The following is a 10,756-nucleotide window of genomic DNA, read 5'->3' on the forward strand; positions in this document are numbered from 1 at the left end:
AGCACCAAGGCTCAGTTTAGCATCACCAGAACCAATGTGCCAAGTGTTTCTAAGTGCCTGCCTGAAAGTTAGCTATGAAAGAAGATATGTTTTGTTGTTTCTTGCCAGTTTAAACACTTCAGTACTGGGACACATTTTTTACCACGAGTTTTGGGAACAATTTGATCATTTTACTGACATTAGGAAGGGTCTATGGAGGTCAGAAGATTAATGGCTACAGTTTTCACTATTTCAAATCCCTAAATAAGTTTCTGAAGCTGTGTAAAATCACCAAATAGCAACCAGAATGGATATGGAGACTTTTTGGGACATTTTAAGACAGTTTGGCAAGTTTAGAGAGCATTTAAAGACTGTTTGGTATGTTTTGGGAGCATTTTAAGACAATTTAGCAAGTTTTGGGAGCATTTAAAGACAATTTGGCTATGATAACACCATTTCATTGACACAGGCAAGGTTTATGGAGGTCAAAAGATTAATGGCCACAGTCTTCACTATTGTGATGTTTTTAGGACATTTTAAGACAGTTTGCCATGTTTTGGGAGACTTTTAAGACAGTTTGGCTATAATAACGCCATTTTATTGACATTAGGAAGAGTCAATGGAGGTGAGAAGATTAATGACCAGTCTTCACTATTTTAATCCCCCACATGAGTTTCTGAAGCTGTATAAAATCACCAATAGTCACCAGAATGAATATGGAAACTTCTTAGGGTACTTTAAGACAGTCTGCCATGTTTTGGAAGCATTTTAAGACAATTCGGCTCTGATAACACCATTTTATTGATATTAGGAAGAGTCTATGGAGGTCAGAAGATTAATGACCACAGTCTTCACTAATTTAATCCCCCACATGAATTTTTGAAGCTGTAAATCACCAAATAGTAACCAGAATGAATAGGGAAATGCATCAGGAAGGAAGGAAGGAAGGAAGGAGGAACTACTACTACTTAATAACACAATGAAGGAATAAAAGAGATAATAATAATAATCTTTACCATTAGAATTTAGACAGACCAAGTGTATTCACCTAGTTGTAATTTTTACAGGCCTGGGTATTAAACTCGTGTGGCACACTCCTCGCTGACACCACCTCCACGCTCAAACTATTCCACACTTCCACACATTTCTGCGGGAAACTATATTTCTTCACATCCTTCAAGCATACTCCCTTGGCTATCTTTTTACTATGTGATCTCGTAGTTCTATTTAAATTTTCCTCTTTCAACATCATTTGCTCTTTATCCACTTCATCCAAACCACTCAACAGTTTATAAACCTATATTAAATCTCTTCTTTCTCTTGTTTGTTCCAAGGTGAGCAAATTCATTTCTTTTAATCTTTCCTCATAGGTCATTTCTACCAATTGTGGTGTGTGTGTGTGTGTGTGTGTGTGTGTGTGTGTGTGTGTGTGTGTGTGTGTGTGTGTGTGTGTGTGTGTGTGTGTGTGTGAATTGCATACAGTTCTGTAAGAGGCGTGTGGTTGGGAGCAGGTTAATTAAAGGTGCAAGACAGGTGAGGGAAGGGAAGTGTTAGTGTTGTCAGCAGGTGTTTTGGAAGTGTAGGAAGTTGTGTAGCAGAAACAGATCAATAAGTAGCAGGTGTTGGAGTGACTTAGAGGTTAAGGAATGGATTGACAAGCAGGTGATGGCTGAAGGAGTCCCACAGTGTTATAGACCTTACTGAAAGAATGAAGGAATGCATTAAAGTCTTGAAGTGAATACTGAGTTAATAAAAGGATAAAATGACAATAACATGAATTTTAATGAAGAAAGACACAAGACATGGTGGTGTCTTGAAGTGTATGTACAATTTAAACCCTTCAGTACTGGGACACGTTTTTACCTTGAGATTTGTGTACAACTAGACCATTTTATTGACATTAGAAAGGATTTATGGAGATCAGAAGATTAATGGCCAGTCTTGACTATTTTAACCCCTTCAGTACTGAGACACATTTTACCTTGAAATTTGTGTTCGACTAGACCATTTTATTGACATTAGGAAGGATCTATGGAGGTCAGAAGATTAATGGCTACAATCTTCAATATTTTAACCCCTTCAGTACTGGGACAGATTTTTACCTTGAAGATTGTCCACAGTCTTTACTTTTCTAACCCCTTCAATACTGGGACACATTTTTACCTTGACATTTGTGTATGATTAAACCATTTTATTGACATCAGGAAGGATCTATGGAGGTCAGAAGATTAATGGCCCTCTTCACTATTTCAATTGAGTTTTGCATGTGATTAGATCATTTTATTGACATTAGGAAGGGTCTATAGAGCTCAGAAGATTAATGGCCACAGTCTTCACTATTTTGATCCAGACATGAGTTTCTGAAGCTGTACAGAATCACCAGATGGTAACCAGAAAGAATATGGAAATGTGTCATGGTACTGAAGGGGTCAAGGGTTCTAGAAAGACATGAAGATTATTTGTATCAGGGAAGAAGAAATATGACAAATGAATAAATGGAAGAAAAAATTTGAGACAGAAGGGACAACAATGAGTGAATAAAAGAAAATGAAGCATAGGGATTTAAAAAGGAGAAAATGAATGAAAGAAAGAGAAACCAAAAATTTGGAGAGAAACACAGAATGAGAGAGAAACAGATTTAAAGAAACAGTGAATGAATGAGAGAGAAACAGACAGATTTAAAGAGAAACAAAGATGTAAAGAAACACTGTATGAATGAGAGAGAAAGACAGATTTAAAGAGAGAAAGTGAATGAATGAGAGAAAGAGAAAGATTTGAAGAGAGAAACAATGAATGAATGAATAAACATTGCCATACAAAGCTAAACTAAATCTTTTAATATTTATGTCACACACACACACACACACACACACACACTGACATTCTCTCTCTCTCTCTCTGTCAACAAACCAACACTACTCACCTACAGAAGCACAGGAACAATTGCAGCGGTGGTGGCGGCGGCAGCGGCAGCAGCAGTGGAGGTCAGTGGAGGAGTGGTGGTGGTGGTGGTGGTGGTGGTGGTGGTGGTGGCAGCAGCAGCAGCAGGAGTAAAGTTCCGTTAAGTGACGTCAGCGGCACATGACACGAGCGGCAGTTTTTCTCCTTTCCGCCTTAAAACAATCACATCACCACATCAGACACTCGGACAGACACATTTCCATCATACACACCCGCACGTGATGTCTGTCTATCCGTCTGTCTATTGCAAACGGATGGATAGGGACGGATAGGCACTGTGACACACCAAACACTACAACTTTGTGACTTCGGGTAAGGTTTAAGGCACTTGGTAGTAGTAGTAGTAATAGTAGTAGTAGTAGTGGTAGCTTGTAGTGCGTTGCTAGAAGTGGTGGTGGTGGTGGTGGTGGTGGTGGTGGTGGTGGTGGTAGAGTGCTGGTGTCTGTGTGTATGCCTGTCGCTCCTCACACTCTCGTCTTGTCAGTCCTGCCTCTGTTCGGGAGAGAAGAAGTTGTAGCGTTAGTGTTCGTACAAATCATCATTGGACAGAACATAGCAAACTGTAAACAAATCGTCAACATTATTATTCCATCACTCAATGCTGCAAAAACATAACACACACACACACACACACACACACACACACACAGTAGGAAGTTATACTAGACAATATTACAAAACACATACTTCATTTTCTGCAAAGCTACGAGAACACACACACACACACACACACACACACACACACACACACACACACACACACACACACAATGTTAATAAATAAATAAATGAATGAACAATAAGTAGGAAGTACAAATGAGAGATAAATGAGGTCAAATTCTATCCGATTAATCCATCATTGCAAAATAAACAAATATATGGATAAAAAAAAAATAAATAAATATACAACAAAATAAATTAAAAACAAACAAAATAAATAAATAAACAAGGTACAAGTCAACAAAATGATAAACAAGTAAACAAGAATAGATAAAATATATAAACAAACAAATGAATGGATAGAAAAGAATGCACACAAAATAAAAAAAAACAAAACAAAAAATACAGAAAATCAATGAAAACAAACAAGGAACAAGTCAACAAAATGAAAAATAAACAAAAATGAAATAAAAAGAATACAAAAATAAAAACGAAACAAACAAATAAATAGAACAAACAAATAAAAAAAAAAGATATATTAAAAACTATTTCATTTCCATCTATTAAAAGCACAACTCTTTCATTAATTACAAACAACAAACAAAGAGAAAAGTCAACACAAACAAGTAAACAAGTGAAATACAAACAAGGAAAACAAGAGAAGATGAAAACACAACAAACAAACAACCAAGTAACAGAGGTAAACAACAAACAAAGAGAAAAGTCAACACAAACAAGTAAACAATTGAAATACAAGAAAAACAAGATGAAAACAGCAAAATAAACAACCAGAAAGACAAACACAGGTAAACAACACAACAAAACAATGAAATGTAACCAATAAACAGGTAAACAAGATGAAATATGCAAGAAAAACAAGTAAACAGCAAAATAAGCAACCAGGTAAACAAAGAAACAGTCAAACCAACACAAACAAGGAAAACAAATAAACAAGATGAAAATAAGACAAATAAAGAACCTAACTAAACACAAACACAAACACAGGTAAACAATGGGAACAAAAAACTCTAAATTGTAAACAAACAAATAAACAAGATGAGGTAAACGAGTAAACAAGGACAAAACAATACATGAATCATCAGGTAAGCATGAACACACACACACACACACACACACACACACACACACACACACACACACACACACACACACACACTATAGAAGTAAAGAAAATAGACAGACAGACACAAATGATAAACAAAGACAAATTGCTAAGACAGACAGACAGACAGACAAATAGAGCTCTCAAACAAAAACAAATTACTCCACATGAAAACAAGCAAACAAAACACTGTACTTCATGAGAGAGAAAGCAAACAGGTAGGTAGGTAGACAGACAGGTAGACAAACATAATCACAAGTAAACAAAAAAAAATACAGATGAGACACAGATGCAAACAGGCAGGCAGACAGACAGACAGGTGACATGAATGTAATGACAGGTAAACAATTAGAAAAACACAAAATACAGGTGGATACGATAGACAGAGAAGCAAACAGACAGGCAGACAGACAGACACAGATAGATATAGACAAACAGGTAGACAAAGAGGTGACAAAAGAATCACAGGTAAACAATTAAAAAAACACAAAATACACGAGGATAAGAGACAGACAGAGAAGCAAACAAGCATACAAACAAACAGATAGTTAGACAGACAGACAGACAGGCAGGTGACATAAACATAATCACAGGCAAACAATTAAAAGAACACAAAATATAGGTGGATAAGAGATAGACAGAAGCAAACAGACAGGCAGACAGACAGATAAATAGACAAACAGGTAGACAGACAGGTGACAAACAGAATCACAGGTAAACAATTAAAAACAAACAAAATACAAGTGGAAAAGAGACAGACAGAGAAGCAGACAGTAAGACAAACAGACAGACAGACAGATAGGTAGACAGGAAGGCAGAGACAGGTGACATCAACGTAATCACAAGTAAACAATTAAAAAATACAAAATACAGGTGCAAAACGACAGACAGAGAAGCAGACAGGCAAACAGACAGACAGACAGATACAGTGACGGCCAGACAAGCTCACAGGTAAACAAATAAGCAAGTAAACAAGGAAACAGACAGGATACTTTTTAAACAAGGTGGCAGAGGTTGTAACACACCGCCACACTTCCTCCCTCATTTCTCTCATATTTCCCTTATTTCACCAACCCTTAACCCACTCACTAGGTCCCTCACACCCTCAGCCCACGCCCACGCCTCCCTGCACGCCCACCACGCTCGCACACAGGAAATAAAGGCATAATAACCATGAGTAACACCACAACACAGCCGCCATTTTGCCTCAGAATTCCTCGAGAGAGAAGAGAAGGGGTGCAAAATATTCACGATTTTCACCTTATTTCCACCCATTACCTGTTGTCCAAGCTTACCTATTTAACAATCAAGGTCCCGTGCAGGTGTTCCAGGCAAGCACACACGCCTAAACGTCATTTATCCCGTGAAATAACCATAAGTTTGGAGTCCATCACACACACACACATACACTCTGTCCACCAAGCACTCGATGTAATGTAGGCAACAGACACTCTCTCTCTAACAACTCTCCCTATTGGCTCTCCCAGGCGTCCCCGCTCTCCCATTGGCTCTCCCACACAAGGACTCGAGTTAAGCAGCCAATGGGAGGAGGTTTTGGAATGAGACAAATATCCAGTGAGGAATGCGAGACAAGTATATTTGAGAACAGTGGAATGTCTGGAGTTAGCGAGGCAAGAGAATGATTTGGTTCCCTCCCCTCCCCCACTATGTCTCTCCTTCCCTCCTCCTCCTCCTCCTCTCTCTCTCTCTCTCTCTCTCTCTGATATTTTGTTGTTCATAAGTTCCTTTCTCTCGTGTGTGTGTGCGTGTGTATGGCTCTCTCTCTCTCTCTCTCTCTCTCTCTCTGTGTGTGTTATTCATGTTTGCCTATTCTCTCTTCTCTCTCTCTCTCTCTCTCTCTCTCTCTCTCTCTCTCTCTCTCTTATTCATGTTTGCCTATTCCTCTTTCACTTCCTCATTCCTTCTCCTCCTCGTTTTCTTTTCACTTTTTTATTATTTTTTTTTGTATTTATGTTTTTTTTCCTTCTGCCTAATTTTGTTTTGTTCTCTTTTTTTCTTTCTTTCTTCCTCTTCCTTCTTGTGTGTTGTTTTCTTGTTTCTCTCTCTCTCTCTCTCTCTCTCTCTCTCTCTACGTATGCATAAAATTATCAAGCCCGTGTGTGTGTGTGTGTGTGTGTGTGGAGAGAGAGAGAGAGAGAGAGAGAGATAGTAATTCTTGGTTCTAATTTTATCTCGTCAGTCACGTTAAGTCGAGAGAGAGAGAGAGAGAGACCAAATAAACAATCTCGTCTAGTCTCTCTCTCTCTCTCTCTCTCTCTCTCTCTGCACCACTATCATCATCAGCATCAGGCAGACAGCTGCGCCCTAGCACTTTGTTGCCCTGTGAAGGTCAGCTGGGCGGCAGACTGACCCCTAACCTTTACTGACCACGCCCTCCCCCCCTCCCCACCCCCCACGCCGCCCTGTGCTCTACTGCTCCTGCTACTGTTGTTGTTGTTGTTGTTGTTGTGTGTTGTTGGTGGTGGTGGTGCTACTACTACTACTACTACTACTACTACTACTACTACTACAATATCACCAAAACCACAAATACCACCACGAACAATTTCTCTCTCTCTCTCTCTCTCTCTCTCTCTCTCTCTCAATGCAATCCGGACTTAATTTCTTCATTATTTACGGGTTACGATAGCAGTGCATTTCCGGATTGGGGGGGAATGGGAGGGGGAGGAGGAGGAGGAGGAGGATATGTAGCTATAGCGGGAATGAAGGAAGAAGATGAGTGTGGAAATGCCGAGAGAGAGAGAGAGAGAGAGAGAGAGAGAGAGAGAGAGAGTTTCACTATACCTCTTCTTTCTTTTCCTCCTCCTCTTTCTCTTTGTTTTATTCCTCTTCTTCTTCTTTCTTTTTCTCCTCTTCTTCCTCTTTGTATATTCTTCTTTTTATTCCTCTTCCTCCTCGATCCTCTTCCTCTGCTTTATTCCTTTTTATATTCCTCCTTCCTCTTTCACTTTAATATCTCCTCGTCCCTTCCCTTCCTTCCTCTTATTATCATTTTTCTCTCTTTTCATTCTCTCCTTTCATTCTTTATTCATTTCCTCCATTCATCTATTTCTAATCATCTCTTTCTCTATTTTTCATTATGTTTATTGTTTTTTTTTTTTTTTTTCTCTTACACAACATTCGCTTTCCGATCCTCCTCCTCCTCCTCCTCCTCCTCCTCCTCCTCCTCCTCCTCTTCCTTTAAATCAAATATGCGACGTGATGGCATGTTACATTCAACCTTATATATTTTTTGCCTATTTTTTTTTCTCTCTCCCTTTTTCCTTATCTCTTCCTCTACCAGCCATTCCCGCACGTAACTTATCCACTTGTCTCTCTCTTTGTCTCTCTTCTTCTTCCATCCCCAATCTACTTATTAATTTATCTCAGTTTGGTTAATATATCATGTCTTTTTTTTTCCTCCTTTTATCCTCATCTCCTCTACAAGTCATTCCTACACGTAACTTATCCACTTATCTCTGTCTCTCTCTTCTTCCATCCTTCTATCTTTCATCCACTTAAATTGATCTCAGTTTGGTCAATAAATTCGTGTTGTTTTAGTTATCTTTCCTTCAAACTCTGTCTTACTCTATTCATTCATCTTTCTTTTCTTTTCTTTTTTATTATTTTCGGGAGTAAGAGTCAATAATTTATCTGATTTCTATTAAAAAGTCTTGTTGTTTAATTCATACAGTTCCTAATCTCGTTATTTTTTTTCTCTCGATTTACTATTTTTTTTCTTATCCATTACTCTTATTTTGGGAGTAAGTCAATAACTTAAGACATTTCTGTTAAAAAGTCATGTTATATTTTTTAGCCCCGTAATCTCTTTCTGTTTATTTATTTATTTATTTTCTCATCCATCTTTGTTTATCTATTTATCATTTTTTTTATCCATTACTCTTATTTTCGGGAGCAATTCAGTAATTTATGCCATTTATATTAAAACGTCTTATATTCATCAGCCCTGTAATCTTTGTTTTATCTATGTATCAATTTTCTTATCCATCTTTGTTTATTTATTAATTTTTCTCATCTATATGCTTATTTTGGGAGGATGAGTCAATAATCTATATCATATCTGTCATGTTATATTAATTTTTATCAAGCCTCGCAATTTGTTTATCTTTGTATTTTTTATCCATCTTTATTTATTCATTTTTCTCATCCGTTTTTTTTTTAATTCTTATTTTTAGTAAGAGTCAACAATTTGTCATTTCTGTTAAGTCATGTTATATTTATCAGGCCTGCAATCTCTAGTTATTTTTTTTCTTTTATTCATTTTATTTATCCATATTCTATTTTTTTTTTTTTTTTGGAGTAAGAGTCAATAATTCATGTCATCTGTTAAAAAGTCGTTATTTCACTTCTCAGGTTCCTAATTTCTCTTTTTTCAGCTCATCTATGTATCCATTTTCCTCACTCATATATTTATTCTTTTGGGGATGTCAATTATATACATCTAATCTTCCTACTTTATTTATTTATTTATTCATGCTTTTCCTCTAGGTTGTGAATATTCTTATCTCATTTCGGTAAAAAAAGAAAAGAACCGCGTTTTTCTAAGATACCTTATAAATTTACGTCATCCATATACTTCTTTCTAGAGGGGAGATAAAGTCAATAATACATCTAATTTTCCTGCTTTATTTATTTATTCATGCATTTGTCCTTATCCAAGCTTTTTCTTCTGGGTTGAATGAATAGTTCTCTCATTTCTGTAAAAAAAAAAAAAAAAAAGAAAAGATCCGCGTTTTTTCTAAGATATCTTATAAATTTACCTCACCCCGCCTTTCTTTGGAGCTTTTACGTATTATTATTATTAAGTGTATTACGATTCTAAAAATACGCGTTATGCTTTGTTATATTATTATGCTTCTGTGCGAGTCATCATGCATTCTTACGCCGACAATAAGATATGCTGAGAGAGAGAGAGAGAGAGAGAGAGAGAGAGAGAGAGAGAGAGAGAGAGAGAGTAGTAGTAGTAGTAGTAGTAGTAGTAGTAGTAGTAGTAGTAGTAGTAGTAGTAGTAGTAGTAGTAGTAGTAGTAGTAGAAGAAGAAGAAGAAGAAGAAGAAGAAGTAGTAGTAGTAGTAGTAGTAGTAGAAGAAGTAGTAGTAGTAGTAGTAGTAGTAGTAGTAGTAGTAGTAGTAGTAGTAGTAGTAGTAGTAGTAGTAGTAGTAGTAGTAGTAGTAGTAGTGTCACAACAATAACAGATGGGTGAAATCTCTCTCTCTCTCTCTCTGACACACACACACACACACACACACACACACACTGACATTTGCGGGACAAGCTCCACACTATCTCAGCTGTGAAGGTCATAAATAAGGCACACAAAAGCACAAATTGGCAACTTTCCATCAAATTGTCGACATCATTACTTCTTTTACTTGGCTTCAAATATTTACGGCTTTCTTGCATTATAATCATACTCCTTTTATTATTCTGTCTTATTATTTGTTGTTTGTTGTTTTGATTAGTGTGTTAATTGAATTGTCTTTGTGTGTGTGTGTGTGTGTGAATGGGCAGGTGTATATAGGTAATTAACAATGGAGAGGTATGTTAGGTAATAGTGACCTTGAGTGTGCGGTAACCCATCCACCACCACCACCACCACTACTACTACCACCTAATATTCTGCAAAATGTATAAAACTACATTTTCCTGCTACTGAAGTACAAAAGTATACAAACACACTTCAAATATTACCAACAAAATAGATGCAAGTCAGCCTCTTCAGTACCAGGACGCGTTTCCACATTCATTCTGGCTACTATTTGGCGATTTTATACAACTTCAGAAGACTACTTTGAGATTACAATAGTGAAGACGCAGGCCATTAATCTGACCTCCATATACCCTTCCTAATGTCAAGAAAATAATCTTATCGTAGCCACACTGTCTTCAAATGAGCTAAAACCACATGACTCTTCCATATTCATTCTAATTATTTGGTGGTTTTGTACGACTTCACAAACATATGTTGGGATTAGAATTGTGAAGACTCAGGCCATTAATTTTGTGACCTCCA

At 37.1% G+C, this 10,756-nt stretch overlaps 1 protein-coding gene across 1 annotated transcript in view; it reads right to left on the reverse strand.

Annotated features, from left to right (window-relative positions):
- LOC123515675 (serine/threonine-protein kinase Warts-like) overlaps nt 1-6,167 on the reverse strand; it is a 19,759-nt gene extending 13,592 nt beyond the window's left edge. Inside the window, exons 1-2 of the mRNA XM_045274507.1 lie at nt 6,019-6,167; nt 2,903-3,432 (exon numbers count right to left, since the gene is read on the reverse strand). The gene's annotated coding sequence lies outside the window, so the exon portion shown is untranslated. The remainder of the gene's footprint in view (nt 1-2,902; nt 3,433-6,018) is intronic.
- Nucleotides 6,168-10,756: the final 4,589 nt, after the last annotated feature.

The sequence above is a fragment of the Portunus trituberculatus genome, chromosome 5, assembly GCF_017591435.1.
Source record: "Portunus trituberculatus isolate SZX2019 chromosome 5, ASM1759143v1, whole genome shotgun sequence".
NCBI classification, from domain to species: domain Eukaryota; kingdom Metazoa; phylum Arthropoda; class Malacostraca; order Decapoda; family Portunidae; genus Portunus; species Portunus trituberculatus.